Source organism: Gopherus flavomarginatus, chromosome 3 (genome assembly GCF_025201925.1).
Source record: "Gopherus flavomarginatus isolate rGopFla2 chromosome 3, rGopFla2.mat.asm, whole genome shotgun sequence".
NCBI lineage: Eukaryota > Metazoa > Chordata > Testudines > Testudinidae > Gopherus > Gopherus flavomarginatus.
In genome coordinates this window covers 125,697,278-125,714,986 of record NC_066619.1, presented here as the reverse complement: position 1 = coordinate 125,714,986, position 17,709 = coordinate 125,697,278, and the positions used below count along the sequence as shown (strand labels likewise).

General features: G+C 47.6%; 1 protein-coding gene across 2 annotated transcripts in view; it reads right to left on the bottom strand.

Moving 5' to 3' along the window:
* FBXO10 (F-box protein 10) overlaps nucleotides 1-12,046 on the bottom strand; it is a 60,426-nt gene extending 48,380 nt beyond the window's left edge. For both annotated transcript variants that reach the window (XM_050943059.1, XM_050943060.1), the window contains exon 1: nucleotides 11,981-12,046. The gene's annotated coding sequence lies outside the window, so the exon portion shown is untranslated. The remainder of the gene's footprint in view (nucleotides 1-11,980) is intronic.
* Between the last annotated feature and the right edge of the window lie 5,663 nt (nucleotides 12,047-17,709).

Here is a 17,709-nt window from a genome sequence, read left to right as displayed (position 1 = left end):
CTTTTCATTTCTATCCTGCAGCTTCAGGATTCCCAAGAAAGCAGGGTGGGGGATAAAAAGGGCTATCTGGCTCTATAGATCCTGCCAGCACAATAATCCCCTGTGCTGTAAAATAAATCAACCAGAGGAAGAGGTAACACTGCATATCACACTCAGAAATGAAAGGCGTTTGGGTTTAGGGAAGCAGGAAAATCTCTGTCTGGAAGGCACTGTCTGCAGAAGGTCACAGCTGACAACTGAAGGAAGGAGTGAAATCCAGGGCTTGTCGAGAGTGTATTTATCAAGAGAACACTGAATCGTTGGTGTGAAGTGCAGCTGCACTCTGCAAAGTGACGATGTGAAATGACACCGTCTGACTGGACAGATATTCTGGTGTGCACCGAGAGTCAGATGTTCTGGCTCCAGTAACAGAAATAATGCTTTTGCTGCATTGTGAGGCCTGAGGGTCCTAACGCAGCTATGGGTCTGTGAGCTGGATTCTAGTCCAGCTTGTGCATCGTCCACAAAACGGGTCACTCGGTTCTAATCAGTTACTCAGGTGCAGACGCACTGGGGCTGTGCTGGTACCAGTAAGGCAGTAGTTCTCAACCTATTTACCACTGAGGGCCGCATTTGCAGCTCTCTATGCATTGTGTCTGTCACATCCAAACAATATATACACTACCTGTGTGGCCCTGAGGAATCACATGGACCACAGCTGTGTGCTGATTGGGCTGCAAGTGGCCCCCGGGCCGCAGTTCAGAACCATGGCAGTAAGGGCTCGCTTTGAAGACAAGAGTGGGTACAGGCCTGGGTAGCATCTGGCCTTTCTCAAGTGCCTTTATTACTATAGATAAAGTGCAAAGAGAAAAGGACCCAGCCTGACCTCAGAATATAAGACGCTTGCAAGGCTAGCATCATGGACACAAAACAAACAGGGAACCTCACAAACAAACCACGATCACATGGCACAGCAGAACTGTGCACTAAGGTGAACTTGCCAAGGCGTATGCCAAAGGTAAGTTTCTCAACAGGCAACTGTATTAAATGAGGAACTATGGTTTATGAGACTGATGTTCCCTTTCTGGGGCCTGATCTCTTAGCCGCTCAAATGACAGCTTCAGGCCTTGCCTTTGGAGAACCCATCATGACCTTTTGGATTTACTTGGAATCCACCCCAGTCATGACAGTCACAGCCAGCTTCCTGATTCTGAACAGCTGGATACCCCTACGCCAAGCCCAGGAGAAGTGGGGCCAGCAATGGCTGATGAAGTTCTGGAGCTTTTGTCTCTGCTTCTCATTCTTCATTTGGGACACAGGGCTAACGAGAAGGGCTTGGAGATTCTCAGCAGGCTGATTTCATCAGCTCAATATTTTCTTCGGGGGAAGGATGAGGGGGAGTCAGTCCTTCAAACAATTTAAAACTGTGCTGCTTCATATTTCACAAAATGAGTAATTCTTTCATCGGTTTGGATTCCATGATCTGAGACAGGGAAATCCGGCTTGTGAGCTGAAACAGACTTTAAAATAACATCATAAGCCTGTAAAAGAGGCACTTCTAAATGTGATGGAACATTTGTAGCCTGATCAATAGATGAGAGATCAGCCATGAAGAACCCCGGGGAACGGGATTTAGGATGCATTCTCAGCTGAACTATGCGCACAGGTTCTCTTATGATAAAGAGGCAGCTGTATGAAGCTAACCCAGAGGACTCCATTTCTTCCATAATGATGTGCCCAGTACATCTTGCACCATCCCATATTCACCTTTCCAGGGATTTCACTGGGGTTTGGATCATGCCCAGGACACATACAGAAGTGGCTCTTTACAGCCCACAAATGTCGCAAAGAAACAGGGACAGTAGTTAACTGTTGCAAACGTAGATCAGCATTCAAGGATTAGTGGGGCCAAGCATTATGTCAAATCTGTCTCCACTAGAGATTTAAGATAATTTCTTTCTATTTTTGGTCATTGTTATATTTGTTAAATATTGTTCTCCTTCTCCACTGGGCCCAACTCTGCATTGTTCCAATGGGAGGGCTGGGTGCAAAAACAACATAGGACATAAGAGGGAGCGGGGGGGCAATAGCTCTGTGGTTTGAGCATTGGCCTGCTAAACCAGGGTTGTGAGTTCAATTCTTGAGAGGGCCACTTAGGGATCTGGGGCAAAATCAGTACTTGGCCCTCCTAGTGAAGGCAGGAGGCTGGACTCAATGACTTTCCAGGGGCCCTTCCAGCTCTATGAGATAGGTATACCTAGCTGGCTGGCTCAAATCTTAACTCCACTCAAGTCAGTGGCAAAACTCCCATTGATTTCAACAGGGCCAGGATTTCACCCTGACTTTCTACCTTAAATTGCAAGCCACAATATATCTCTCTCCTACTGGAGACTTGCAAGCACAATCCTCACAATAATTTCATAACGCTGTACTATCCATAGCTCTCAACCCACAAATATTTATTCTCAGCAAGAATGAAAATGGCTTAAAACACCTGTCCTGTTAATATTAGCTCTGTGGCTGAAAATGTCATTACTGGTGACCAGGAAAGAAACCTATAATGAAAAACAGGGTCCTGAATCTCCCACCTATGCTCTCCTTATTGCAGAGCAACAGTGTTGAATTAATGATGTATGTTACAGAAGTGTCTAGAAACCCCAGCTGAGATCAAGCCCCCAGTGTACTAGGAGCTGCACAAACACAGTAAAAGACAGCACCTGCCCCCAGAGAACTCACAATGTAAGTAGACAAGACAAGCAAAGGTAGAGAGCAGAAGAGGTTTGCCCAACATCCAGGAGAAGGATTTTGACAGAGCAGGCACAGAACCCAGATGCCCTGAGGCCCAGTCCAGTGCTCAGTCTACCGGACCACAAAGCCTTAAACACAGTGTGGTGGTTCTGGTCAATGGCTCTAAACACATCATCATATGGTTTGGTATTTACTCTTTGCCAATGACCTACTTATTTGAATGTAATCACCCTTTACCAGCTGAGTCATGAGCTCAACATGCTATTTGAAAAATCAGGCTATGTTTCATAAAGTTCGAAGTCAGAAAGAACCACTAGCTCATCTTTCTGTGGATCACAGGATATCAGATTGCACCCAGTGACTTTAATTAGACTAAAGTCATTGGCTGCAGAATTTTTATGACTTGTGATGATGTATGAATCAGAAAAAAAAAACCCCTCAAATTACTGCCCTATTACTAGGAATCTAGATTATTCAAAATAACACTTGGGAAATCTAATTTACTTTTCACCATTTACACTGGTTATTCATAGGGCTATCGCGATTAATTGCACTGTTAAACAATAATAGAATACCATTTATTTCAATATTTTTGGATGTTTTCTACATTTTCAAATATATTGATTTCAATTACAACACAGAATACAGTGTACAGTGTTCACTTTATATTTATTTTTATTACAAATATTTACACCATAAAAAACAAAAATAATATTTTTCAATTCCCCCATTACTAGCACTGCAGTGCAATCTCTTTATCATGATAGCTGAAATTACAAATGTAGAATTATGTAAAAAAATCCTGCACTCAAAAAAAAACAACGTAAAACTTTAGCGTCTACAAGTCCACTCAGTCTTACTTCTTTTTATTCAACCAATCGCTCAGACAAACAAGTTTGTTTACATTTGCGGGCGATAATGCTGCCCACTTCTTGTTTACAATGTCACCTGAAAGTGAGAACAGGTGTTCACATGGCACTGTTGTAGCCAGCACCATAAGGTATTTACATGCCAAATGCCCTTCAACAAACATTCCAGAGGACATGTGTCCAAGCCGATGATGGGTTCCGCTCAATAATGACCCAAAGCAGTGCGGACCAATGCATGTTCATTTTCATCGTCTGAGTCAGATGCCACCAGCAGAAGGTTGATTTTCTTTTTTGGTGGTTCGGCTTATATAGTTTCCACATTGGAGTGTTGTTCCTTTAAGACTTCTGATAGCATGCTTCACATCTCATCCCTCTCAGATTTTGGAGGGCACCTTAGATTCTTACACCTTGGGTCGAGTGTCATAGCTATCTTTAGAAATCTCACATTGGTACCTTCTTTGTGTTTTGTCAAATCTGCACAAAAAGTGTTCTTAAAACAAACACTTGCTGGGTCATCATCGGAGACTGCTATAACATGAAATATATGGCAAAATGTGGGTAAAACAGAGCAGAAAACATACAATTCTCCCCCAAAGAGTTTAGTCACAAATTTAATGAACACATTATTTTTTAATGAGTGTGATCAGCGTGGAAGTATGTCCTCTGGAATGGTGGCCGAAGCATGAAGGGGCATACAAATGTTTAGAATATCTTGCATGTAAATACTTTGCAATGCCAGCTACAAAAGTCCCATAGGAATGTCTGTTCTCACTTTCAGAGGACATTGTAAATAATAAACAGGCAGCATTATGTCCTGTAAATGTAAACAAACTTGTTTGTCTTCGCAATTGGCTGAACAAAAAGTAGGACTGAGTGGACTTGTAGGCTCTAAAGTTTTACATTGTTTTGGTTTTGAGTGCAGTCATGTAACAAAAAAATCTACATTTGTAAGTTGCACTTTCACAATACAGAGATTGCACTACCGTACTTGTATGACGTGAATTGAAAATTATTATTTCTTTTGTTTACCTTTTATAATGCAAATATTTGTAATAAAAATAATAATATAAAGTTAGCACTGTATACTTTCTATTCTGCATTGTAACTGAAATCAATATATTTGAAAATGTAGAAAAACATCAAAAAATATTAATAAATGTTACTTGCGATTAATCACAATTTTTTTTAGTTAATCACAAGTTAACTGTGATTAATCAACAGCCCTAGTTATTTACTAGCCTGAGTTATTTACTATCCTGAATTTGATTATTGTCTTTGTCCAAACTGAATACATTTCACTTTTCTTTCTAGTCAGTTTCATTTCATGGTTCTTGTGTTAGGACAAGGGTGCAAGCCCTACTAGGGTATGTTGCAAAACAAACACAAATTTGCATTGAAACTGCATTAAATTTTTATAAAAAATGCTTAGAATCATGTTTTATTTTCTATTTCTTAGACCCAGAATTTCAATTTTGTGTAAGTCACCTAATAAACTTTAGCCTTAACAAAACTAATGATTAATTCTTTATATGCAGCAGGAGGTTCTGAAATCCATTCCCCAGGTCATTCAGGAAGAAGTCTTTGCAGCTCTCACTTATGACTGAAGGGTATGTGGTCCTGGAATTCTTACAGTCTTTTGTTTCTGATAGCTATTTTATTGTGACGGCCATGATTAAGACTATTAAAGTACAATAGTTAAAGGAGGAGAGTTCTACCCAGGGCTTTATATGGGACATTTATTACTCCTGAGCTCCCTGTTATTCAGCTACTATCCATTATAGTTACAGAGAAGTTTCCCCATATCTCAGAGAATAAAGTCATAGTGGCAAAATCTGATGCCCTACCTCAGGGGTAGGCAACCTATGGCATGTGTACCGAAGGCGGCACATGAGCTGATTTTCAGTGGCACTCACGCTGCCCGGGTCCTGGCCACCGGTCCGGGGGACTCTGCATTTTAATTTAATTTTAAAGGAAGCTTCTTAAACATTTTAAAAACCTTATTTAATTTACATACAACAATAGTTTAGTTATATATCACACACTTATAGAAAGAGACCTTCTAAAAACATTAAAATGTATTACTGGCACACGACACCTTAAATTAGAGTGAATAAATGAAGACTCGGCACACCACTTCTGAAAGGTTGCCAGTTCGTGCCCTACTTCTTTGTATTGTCCACCTTGTCTGTTTAGACTGGGGATTATGGATGGAGCCCGCTAAGGATCAGGTGTTATTATTTACATAACAATAACAAAGATCACCTATAAGCTCTTGTATAGCACTTTATATGTCCTAGTTCAGGGGTGGGCAAACTACGGCCCGGGGGCTGCATCCAGCCCTTCAGACGTTTTAATCCGTCCCTCGAGCTCCTGTCAAGTAGCACGGTCAGGGGCTTGCTGTGCACGGCTCCTGGAAGCTGCCCTCCCCTGACGTGAATCTCCCTATGGCACTGAATTTAAATATAGACTATAATTTGGCATTTGAGAAGTGAAAGGGATGGTAGCCCTAATGGAAAAGCTAACAGCTTGGCTCTTCTGCAAGCCTCAAACTGCTGAATGAGCTTTAGGGTAGGGAAGGCTGTGCCTCCCAAACAGCCTGGCCCTGCCCCCTATCTGACCCCCACCCACTTCCTGCCCCCCGCCTGCCCAACCCCCCCCCTCAGAATCCCCTACCCATTCTGCTCCTTGTCCCTTCACCGCCCCTCAGAGACCCCACCCCACCACCACCACCCTAGGACCCCATCCCTGCTCCCTGTCCCCTGACTGCCCTGACCCCTATCCACCCCCCTGCTGAGTCCTGACAGAACCCTGGAATGCCCACAATCCAACCTCCCCCATTCCCTGTCCACCCCCCCGAACCTCTGCCCCCTCCCTGTCCCCTGACTGCCCCGACCCCTATCCACCCCCCTGCTGAGTCCTGACAGACCCCCGGAACGCCCACAATCTAACCCCCTCCCCATTTCCTGTCCCCTGATCGCACCCCTCAACCTCTGCCCCTTCCCTGTCCCCGGGACTCCCTGCCCCTTAGCCAACCTCCCCAGCCCCAGCCTCTTACCCCAGGCTCCCTCCTCACCCGGAGCCTCAGCCCATCCAGGCGCTTCACTCGACAGCTGCAGCGTGGCTCCGGCGAGGCCCCTCAGCTCCACCCTGCTCAGAGCCGCATGGAAAGGTGCAGGTCTGGGAACTCCAGGAGCTCAGCTCCCTCCACTCAGCTGGAGCTCGCAGCCCCGCCCCCTGACTACGGGGTTCTGAGCGGGGCAGGGCTCAGGGGCCCTGCCGGAGCCACGTTGCACCTGTCTGGGGCGCTGCTGGATGGGCTGAGGCTCCGGGAGAGGGGCGGAGACGGGGGTCAGGCTGGGGCCGGGGAAGGAGCCTCAGCCGTTCTCTTGAGGATCCCTGCAGAGCCCGGGGCAAATTGCCCCACTTGACACCCCCCCCCCCCCCCCCCGCGTGGCCCTGCAGATATCCCACAGTACTAAATGCAGTAAAAAAAGGACCACCTTGTGTATCTCACTGCTTCTGGATGGTCCCTTCTGGCCTTAAGGTCTATATAATGACTGACACCATGGGGAGGGGGCTGTGTGGCAGCGTCATAGCTCTGTTTCATTATAACAAATCTTTTGCCTGTGAAATCTTCAATTAAAAATCTCATTTCTTCAGAGGATGCAGGTGTAGCGGGTTTGTAAAGGTCAATTTACTTTTCACAGCTCTGATATTAGAGGTATTCATGGGATGAATCCACCCAAATGAGACAGAAGATAATAGCAGTCCAGGTTCTGAAAGATTTCACAGATATCGATCATAGACTTCCATCAGCAGCAGCAAAATGCGGCTTGACTAAACAGGAGGAGCACTCGGCAGCATACACCATCATCAGGGGACACAAGTGACTTTTAGAGAAGCTGGACTTTGGGGTAAAAGGCATTAGACACCACACATGTGTTCAGTCTTTTCCCAGTGCGCAAAGAGAGCCTCCCAGCTCTCACCAGAGAAATGCTTTTGACAACTGCACTAGCCTGGCTGCTCCTAATCACAATCAGACACAGTCCCAAGCTTCTGGGGTCACAACCTGCCCCCACATGCACAGGAGCAATTCTCCCAGAGGGCAGTGGGACTGTTGTCAAAGTTAGAATCAGGACTCACAATTTGTCAGACCACTCTGTTTATTAGCGCAGCGCTCCGCCAATAACATTCAGAATATGTGAGTGGCCATGCAAGGCCCAAACAGTCTTATTTATACAGATAGAAGAGCGGGAATTAGACAAAGGGACAAAGAAATCAAAACAGTAAAATTCACCTGGGGCACAGTATGCATATCCTATTTCCTTACTAGCTGTTATCGATCTAAGGCTAATGCTTCACCAATTGCCCTTAAACCGTGCAATTGTTCTATGTTAATGTCTGTATTCCTGACACCTGGTTGCAACATTCCAACAACTTTGCTTAAACGTACAGACAACATTTCTTTAATCCTTTCTATTCTTACTATATAATTCATTCTACTTTCACACTGTGCACACCTCTCTTTAGTGCTAGCCAAAAAGCCACCGATTCCCTTCACCCTGTACCCACCCTTCCTATCTGCTGACTGGTGGGGACATCCGGAACCAGGGCAGCGTCCCAGAGATCTTCATTGTCCTCTGCTTCTCTCCCAGACTCCACCAGCCCAAAAGAATATCGAGCCACCACTGGAACAGTCTCCTCATTCCCGAAGGAGGGAGATTCAATGGAAGCAGCTTGCGTACCAATTGTCCCAAGGGGGCAGGCGGTACAGCCCCAGGCCAGGACCCAGCATCATCACCACAGCGTGCAAGATCGGTGGCTCGAGAACTCCCCATGCCAGGGAGCTCCAGGCAACAGAGCTACCACTCACCACAATGCTATCCTCCTCCTCAGAGTGCACAGATCCATCCTCAGCCATTGCCAGCAGCTCAGCGGCCTCCAGAGTCTTTGCCCCGTCAGAAACAGTTGCACAGAAACCTGGCCCATCAATCTGTTCTTCACCCCCATCTCTAGAACCGGATAGGCAGGTAGTGATCAATCTTTTGGGGGTCAATTTATCGTGTCTAGTGTAGACGCGATAAAATCGATCCCCGATCGTGCTCCCCGTCGACTCCAGAACTCCAGCTCGCGAGAGGTGGAAGCAGAGTCGACTGGGGAGCAGCAGCGGTCTACTCACCGCTGTCCTCACAGCCAGGTAAGTCAACCTAAGATACGCCAACTTCAGCTACGTGAAGTTGCATATCTCAGGTCGACTCCCACACTAGTGTAGACCTGGGTATAAAGTGACAGGGGATAGACTCTGGCAGTGCAGATACAGGCTCTGTCTCCTGCTGGTCCCCTGCTGTCCCATTCCCCACCCCACTATCCTGGGGTCCCCACATTTATACCAATGACCCCTGAGCCAGCAGCGAATAGGCAGGAACCTCTCAAATGAGTAGGGTCACCTCCCCGGGAAACATTTCATGTTTTCCAAGGTAGCAAACACTATGTAACCGGCCCCTTCTATGACACCAGGCGCAGGGGTTACACAGAACCACATACATCAGGGGCTGAACATCAGGGGCTGGAACAACAACACGCCTCACAATGGACTCATCCTGACAGCAGGAACTGGCTACCCCCTAACAGGAGAGATCAGACACTGGCGTCTGAGTGTGGAGGAAGGGGGAGAGGGGCACTGGAAAAAAAACGGCTCGAATGAGGAGTGCAGAGATAGGAGAAGGGCAAAAACAACAGGTACAACCGGAAATTCTTTCAGGAGCCTGCCAGCTAGGGTGACCACATGTCCCGATTTTATAGGGATAGTCCCAATTTTGGGGGCTTTTTCTCATATAGGCACTATTATCCCCTCTCCCACATCCCAATTTTTTACACTTGCTGTCTGGTCACCCTACTGCCAACCCACCCGTTTACAAAAGTATGTCTCCAGGGGGAGCTCAGACAGATGAGGGCAGAGGAAGAATGGCTCATTGATCAGGATGCTGGCTGAGAGAGCTGCGTTCAATTCCTGATCCACCCTGGGCTTCCTTCTGCTTCAGTTCCCTATCTGTACAAGGGAAGGAATGACACTGCCCGACCTCACAAGGTTACCGTGAGGATAAATGCATTAAAGTCTGTGAGCTGCTCAGATACCAGGGTGATGGGCTCAGATAAGTACCTGAGATCGGACACGCTTTATTAACCAGTCTGGGGAAGAAGACAGCTCCCTAGATCCCACTCCTGGTGCACTCTACCGGGTGCCTTTGCAGAGGACAAAGCAGCCAGGTGGTGTCTGGAGTTTCATGGGTGGGGTCATTATATACAGGCTGCAGCAATGAGGGCTGTTCAATGGGGCAGCTGAATGGCAAGAAACCATTGAAAATGGTGTGAGCAGGAAGGGAGACCAACACAAACACTCCCCATGACAGCGGAGAGACTTTTCCCAACAGCAGCATTTCCTCAAAGGTATGGAACAGCTCACAACACAATTAGATCCACAAAGCTGTCCGAAATCTCCAGCCTCCCTGGGCCGCTTCTCCCCACTGACCTGCCTTCAACCTCCCTGGCCCACTTCTCCCCACTGACCCGCCCCCAACCTCCCTGGGCCGCTTCTCCCCACTGACCCGCCCCCAACCTCCCTGGGCCGCTTCTCCCCACAGACTGGCCCCCAGCCTCCCTGGGCCGCTTCTCCCCACAGACCCACCCCCAACCTCCCTGAGCCGCTTCGCCCCACAGACCTGCCTTAGGAACAGTGTCTCAAAATCCCACCATAGCCAGGACTAAATGTGCCATTAGTGCCCATGCTAGGACCAGAGGAATCCTGTTTCAGAAGCACAATGCCTTGGTAGGCAGGCAGTATCCCCTCCCTCCTGCCCAACCTGAAATATATTCATGAAAGTAGATCTTTGTATTCCCCTGTGATAACATTCCAAAAAAGTATCTACGCCATGTGGCAGTCGGATCCAACGGGTTTGGTGTAAGGAAATATATTAATCTGGTATACACAATGCAGCAGATTACAACAGTAACCCATCAGTACAGAAAACCAGGTTGGATGCCCATGTTAGAAAGATACCACCACTTTTCCCTTTTGCTTGTATTCTAATGGGGTTTCAAGCAGTTTTGATCAAAAGACTGGCAGAGCTCCAAGATACTGCACTGTTCCAGGTTCTGACTCTTGCATGATGCCCTCTCCTCTCCTTTGTTACTTCTGCCATGGGTCAGTCACTCTGTTTTGAAACAATACCCTAGGCCAAGATCACCTCATGTCAAAATCCTGCTGTTAGGGAGGAAAGCAAACCAAAAGTCCCACCACTCATTTTTAGCCACCCTTCCAATCACAAAATGGGTTAGAGACCTAGCTCAGCATACTTGCAAGTAATTCTAGAGACTGATCCTACCTCCACTAACATTCAATTCCCTTATGCAAAAATATTGCCCAAGTAACTAGGGAGAGCACTGAAATAACTTTAAAACCACACATTAGACAACCCAATTCCCCTATGGTAAGTAACTGACTTCAACAAACGTTCTATGTATTAAATCAAAACAAAATTCAAAGAAACAGCAGAGCTCTGGTGGCCAAATATCTGAATGAACAGCAGAAAAATTGCAGAATGCAGCAAAGAGTAAAATGTGCTAGACAAATACACCTAACCAAAGAACAAAGTAGATAATGTACTATGTCTACTGTAAAGCTATTTCAAAACACAACAGCCCCCTACTTGCAAGTGAGCTTTAAAAGAAATTGGTTTTCTTTTCCGTGCTGTGCCTTGAAATGGTTCTGAACACACACTCTGATGGGTGCCTCACGGTAGTAAAAAAGCGGTTGCAGCATCACACGCTACACAGCACTAATATTACATAACTCCGGTCCTCTCACAAGTGTGTGTAAATTCCCCGGTTTTCGGAATACAAGTTTCCACAGAATTCGGTTTCCTCAAGGAAGGGACCATTAGTACAAATTACAGATGGTTCCCCCTCCTGAAAGCAGCCTCCCCTCGAGGCTGTGTTCACACACGTTATTCCCCTTGCTACAGAGAAATGGCAAGTTTGGGCTCCCAGTTGCCTTCCCAGCCGAGGGCGATGGTTATGAAACTAGCCTCCCCGCAGCATTCACCAGGCACCCAGCTGCAGCCACAAAACCGAGCGTGCACAGGGGTAACCCGTACCCGTGCAAGCACAACTCCGGGCAGCAGCTCGCCTGCAGCCCTGGCTGAGCACGGGGAGAAAAGCCAGGCTCCTAGCCAGGGCAGGGCTGCCGATCGCCCCCCCCATCCCCGAACAACCAACCCCGCTCCTGCTCCCGTCCGCAAGGCGCCCCACGGGAAATGCACCGGGCAAGTTTGCAGGGCAGCAGCCCTGCAGCGCGGGAGGGCAGAGCTCGCCCCCACCCCCGTTACCTTAGATGCAGCCGCGGAGCCGCCACATCCCGGCTGCGGCCGCGCCGAGCCTGCTGCGGGCGCTGCTCGCCCAGCAGAGCCGGGAGGAGCGAACGCCCCGGCCGGGAGCCCCTCCCCCCCGCTCCAGCGCACAGACCATAGAGCGCCTGGAGGAGAGAGACTTTCCCGGGGCTCGCGGCGCTGCGGCGCGTGGGCGGGGGCTGCGCGTGCCTTTCCCGGGCCCCGCTGCTGGGCGCTCGGCGCGCGCCGCAGACTCCCTGGCGCCCGTGCAGGGCTCTGCACCCTGAGAGCGGGGCGCGGGGGGAGCCGGGGACTGCTCCCCAGGCAGTGCAGGGGCTGCCCTAGCACCGAGGCACCAGGACAGCTCGCTAGTGACATGGGCCAGAGCCTCGGGCCCGTTCATCATAACGCCCAGCTCTGGTCTAGCGCTTTGCCCATAAGGCTGTTTGCGTGGCTGCCGGTGAAGGGGGTGTCCAGCCAGCCTCAGGGACCCAACCTCGGCCCACAGCTGAGGCTTTAGAAAGAGGAGTGTGGAGGATCTGGAGCCCAGGCTCTGAAACCAGGGGAGGGCGTGTGGGTGGTGCCACAGCTTGGAAGCCTGAAGGTGATTTTGTTCAACATCTTCATTAGTGATTGAGATGATAGGATGGACTGCACCCTCAGCAAGTTTGCAGGTGGCACTAAACTGGGGGAGAGGTAGGTACGCTGGAGGGGAGGGACAGGGACCAGAGTGACCTAGACAAATTGGAGGATCGGGCCAAGAGAAACCTGATGAAGTTCAACAAGGAAATGTGCAGAGTCCTGTGCTTAGGAGGGAAGAATCCTATGCACCGCTACAGGCTGGAGACTGGCTGAGTAAGCGGTAGTTCTGTAGAAAAAGACTTGGGGGTTACAGTAGATAAGAAGCTGGATATGAGTCAGCAGTGTGCCCTTGTTGCCAAGAAGGCTAATGGCATATTGGGCTGCATTAGTAGGAGTGTTGCCAGCAGATCAAGGGAAGTGATTATTCCCATCTATTTGGCACTGATGAGGCCACATCTGAAGTATTGCATCCTGTTTAGGGCTCCACCCCCAACTACAGAAAGGATGTGGACAAATTGTGGAGAATCCAGTGGAGGGCAACAAAAATGATCAGGGGGCTGGGGCACATGACTTATGAGGAGAGGCTGAGGGAACTGGCCTTATTTAGTCTGCAGAAGAGAAGAGTAAGGGGGGATTTGATAGCAGCCTTGAACTACCTGTAGGAGGGTTCCAAAGAGGATGGAGCTCAGCTGTTCTCAGTGGTGGCAGATGACAGAACAAGGACTAATGCTCTAACATTGAGGTGGGGGAGATTTAGGTTGGATATTAGGAAACACTATTCCCCTAGGAAGGTGATGAAGTACTGGAATGGGTTACCTAGGGGAGGTGGTAGAATTTCCATCTTTAGAGGTTTTTAAGGCCCGGCTTGACAAAGCCCTGGCTGGGATAATTTAGTTGGGGATTGGTCCTGCTTTGAGCAGGAGGTTGGACTAGGTGACCTCCTGAGGTCCCTTCCAACTCTGAGATTCTACGATTCTGTGTTTATTGCGTTCAGCGCACTCTGCTAGTCCCAAGCTGTTGGTCCAGACACATTCCAGCTTGCTGGGCAGCCCTACCCAGAGGCCATGTATACGCTACATCTGATGCAGCTGTGCTGCTATAGCATAGACGCTTCCTACCTTGACTGAAGGGGGTTCTCTGTGTCGCTAAGTCATGTCTCTGACAGGTGGTAGCTAGGCCAATGGAAGAATCATTTAGTTGACCTAGCTGTGTCTGCATCGGGATTAGGTTAACCTAACTACGATGCTTAGGGCACAACGTTATTCACAGCTTTGAGTGGCGTAGCTACATGGACCTAATTTTTAAATGTAGAGCTAGCTGAAAGGACCTACCTCTGGATTCTCCGGGAGCAAAGGGATCCTTGGATGGGGGTGGGTTGATGGGTTTTGCCAGCTCTGTGCCCCGCCTCACTGCCCAGAGTGTAGGAGGATGTTGCAGAAGAAGACACGTAGCTAGAACATGCTTCATTCCACAGTGATTCTTTGATTCATAGATTCCAAGGCCAGAAGGGACCATTGTGATCATTTGCTCTGACCTCCTGCATAGCACAGGCCAGGGAACTGCCCCAAAATAATTACTAGAGCAGAGCTTTTAGAAAAATATCCCACCTTGATTTAAAAATTGCCACTGACGAAGAGTCCACCATGACCCTTGGTAAAATGTTCCAATGGTTAATGGCCCTCACTGTTACAAATGTACGCCTTATTTCCAGTCTGATTTTGTGTGGCTTCAATTTCCACCCACTGGATTATGTTATGCCTTTCTCAGCTAGACTGAAGAGCCCATTATTAAATATTTGTTCCCCGTGTAGATATTTATAGACTGTGATCAAGTCACTCCTTAACATTTTGTTTGTTGGGTGAAATAGATTGAGCTCATAGAGTTTATCACTATAAAGCAGGTTTTCTAATCCCATAATCATTCTCGGGGCTCTTCTCTGAACCTTCCCCAATTTATCAACATCCATCTTGAATTGTGGGCACCAGAACTGGACGCAGTATTCCAGCAGCAGTTGCATTAGTGCTAAATATACAGAGGTAAAATAATGTCTCTGCAGGGCCTGCTCCAGGCACCAGCGAAGGAAGCAGGTGCCTGGGGTGGCCAATAGGGGGCAGCACTCCATCCGGTGTTGGGGCAGCATGTCCGGCACTTTGGTGGCTGATGAAGTGCTCCATGTCGGTCTTCGGTGGCAATTTGGTGGCGGGTTCTTCACTCCGGGAGCTCAACCATTGTTTTTGTTTGTTTTTTGTTTTTGCCGCTTGGGGCAGCAAAAACGCTGGAGCTGGCCCTGCCTCTGTTCCTACTCGAGATTCCCCTGTTTACGCATCCCAGGATTGCAGTAGTCCTTTTGGCCACAGGGTCACACTGGGAGCTCATGTTCAGCTGATTATCTACTAAGACCCTCCAAATTGTTTTCAGAGTCACTGCTTCCCAGGATAGAGTCCCCGCTCCTGTAAGGATGGCTTACATTCCTTGCTCCTAGAGCTATGCATGGACATTTGTCTGTATTGAAATGCATATTGTTTGCTTGCACACAGCTTACCTAGCGATCCAGATCACTCTGAATCAGTGACCCGTCCTCTTCATTATTTACTGCTCTCCCAATATTTGTGTCGTCTGTAAACTTTCTCAGTGATGATTTTATATTTTCTTCCAGATCACTGATCAAAATGTTAAATAGCACAGAGCCAAGAACTGGTCTGTTGGAGATGGCCATAAGCTACAATAGCTATAAAGCTAGCATGTAATATTCCACTTACGAAACTGGCCCACAGTAGTTTGAGGTGTGGGGAATACAAATGTGGTGTAAGGTCCTTTCCCCAACCTCCGCAGTTTTGCATTGAGTATAGCTTGGCCGGACCTGAGTATCAGGGCCAAAGTGTTAGGGAATGAAGAAGCATGTGGCTAGCACTACATGGGGCTGACCTGGGCTCTCTAAGTCACAGCTACAAATACGTTTTCTAAGCTGAGTCACGTAGGGAGCAGGCAGACCTGGTGTGGGAACATGTTGTCTTTCCCATAATGCTCAGCAAGAAGCCGAACATGTGGATGGTTCTTTAGAATGAGCATATTAAATCATTCCCGCTGCAAGGGTCTGATCCTGGGTGAGAACCCCACAGCAAACCCCTGAGCTCTGTTTATAAGGGTGTAGGCAACCTCCAGATCCTTTGGCCTTTTGGATAATTTGTCCCAATGTGCAGGCTCGCTGGAGTTTGCTAGCATTCAGATTTTTAGCCTACTGTATGCTATGGTCTCTGTTTATGTTGCACTAGTAAATTAGCAGTACTAAGGTTGGTAGCACTCATGCATTGCAGAATATGCCTCGGTTAAGCTGTACGGTTTATGTTGGAGGGCCTAGGAGTAAAATAGATTTGGCCACAAGGTGGCGCTAGAGCCATACAAAGAAACAAGCCCTTCTGCAAAGCCACATTTGCACTTGTGCAAATTCTTTACATGGCATTGAGAAAAGGCTACAGCTGGAGTTTGGTGTATCCATGGAGCCTGGAGGACTAAGGTCCTGTAAGATCCATGACTGTAAACACCTTTGGGGCAGGGATTTTTTTTTTGGTTCTGTGTTGGTTCGCTACCCAATGAGGCACAGATCCTGGATTAGGGCCAGGAGACATTACTGCAATGCAAATAATAATTACAAGGCATCACTGCTTTTAAGGACTTGTAGACTTCGTATAACGTTCCATATGTGTTAATCCCCCGAGATCTCTATCAAGCCTGAGGACACAATGATGGTGTCTATATAAGAATATTCCTACCTAACTTGCTTTAGCAACTCCCCTGACAGAAACATAAGAGAACTTCATTGGACACACACCCCTACAATGGGGTTTAGGGTGTGGCTGCATCACACTGTGCCTTGTAGTCATTATACACTTCCAAAACAAGAATTTAAATACCCAACTGCGGGAGAACCAGGACATCTGGAGTTTGGCTCTCAGCATTGTAGGCTCTCAGTTGTAAGGAAGGATGGGCTTATGGTTAGAAAACATCTGGTCTGTGACTCAAGAAACAGGGCTGATTCATTTCTCTGTGGATCAGTTCCTAGCTCTAAACTGTGGGTCACAGCACTTCCCTGCTGCCTGAGGGGGTGTGAGGATACCAGATAAGAAGAACTAAGGATTGTGAGGTGCTTGTATGCAATGGTGATGGTAGCCAGCTAAATACCCAGACTAGTGTGACCAGATAGCAAGTGTGAAAAATCGGGACAGGGGGTGGGGGGTAATAGGAGCCCTTATTAAAAAAGCCCCAAATATTGGGACTGTCCCTATAAAATCGGGACATCTGGTCACGCTAACCCAGCCTGATAGAATTATCAAACCACTGAGCCAACTCTTGCAAACACCAGGCTTCAACAGTGCAAGCTTCATTGAGGATAACAAGTATCACCAAAATTAGAGTTTAATAAATCGGGATTATTAGGCTCCTTCTCTGCAATCAGCTGGAGATTCTGATAGCACTTTAATGCTCTTCACTGGTGATGCTCTGAATTCAAATTCAAAAACTCCCTTTCCACACATTTCCTAAAACGAGTCGCCCCTCTCAGCTGCCTCCTGTGCCCCACTCCCAATGGGTCCTTGTTCCAGCACTCTGATTTCTTTGACAATTTCTTGATTAGCAGAAATCTCTTGCCCAAAGAGATGAAGGGCTGCTCTCTCACATGCAGTGATGTCTATGGTGATAGACGTAGCTAAAACTACAAAACTGTCTGCCAAAAACTGCACAATCATGTTTGCTTGCCAAGCCAAACAATGGAGCAATTATAATCATTACAAAATCTCTCCTTCCACCTGCGTGGAAGGTTATGCATCTGCTTCATAGACATGACCTTCAAATGGTGGTGTCTAATAGTAGAAAAAAGATAATTCAAACATGCATACTTGTTATTTATTTGTATAGTGGTGGTGGCATGATGGAGCCCACTCATGGACCAGGATCCCATTGTGCTAGGTGCTGTACAGATACTTGGAGGGAAAGCAAGTCTATACCTCATAAAATGTACCCAGGCATTTCACCATCTGTCACACAACTGGGGCTTGGGAGGAGAGACCTAGTGGTCAGGGCTGATGCCAGCATCCAGGAGCCTGGGTTGGGGGCCAGAACCAGAGTTGGAGCCTAACAGTGGTAGCCTGAGC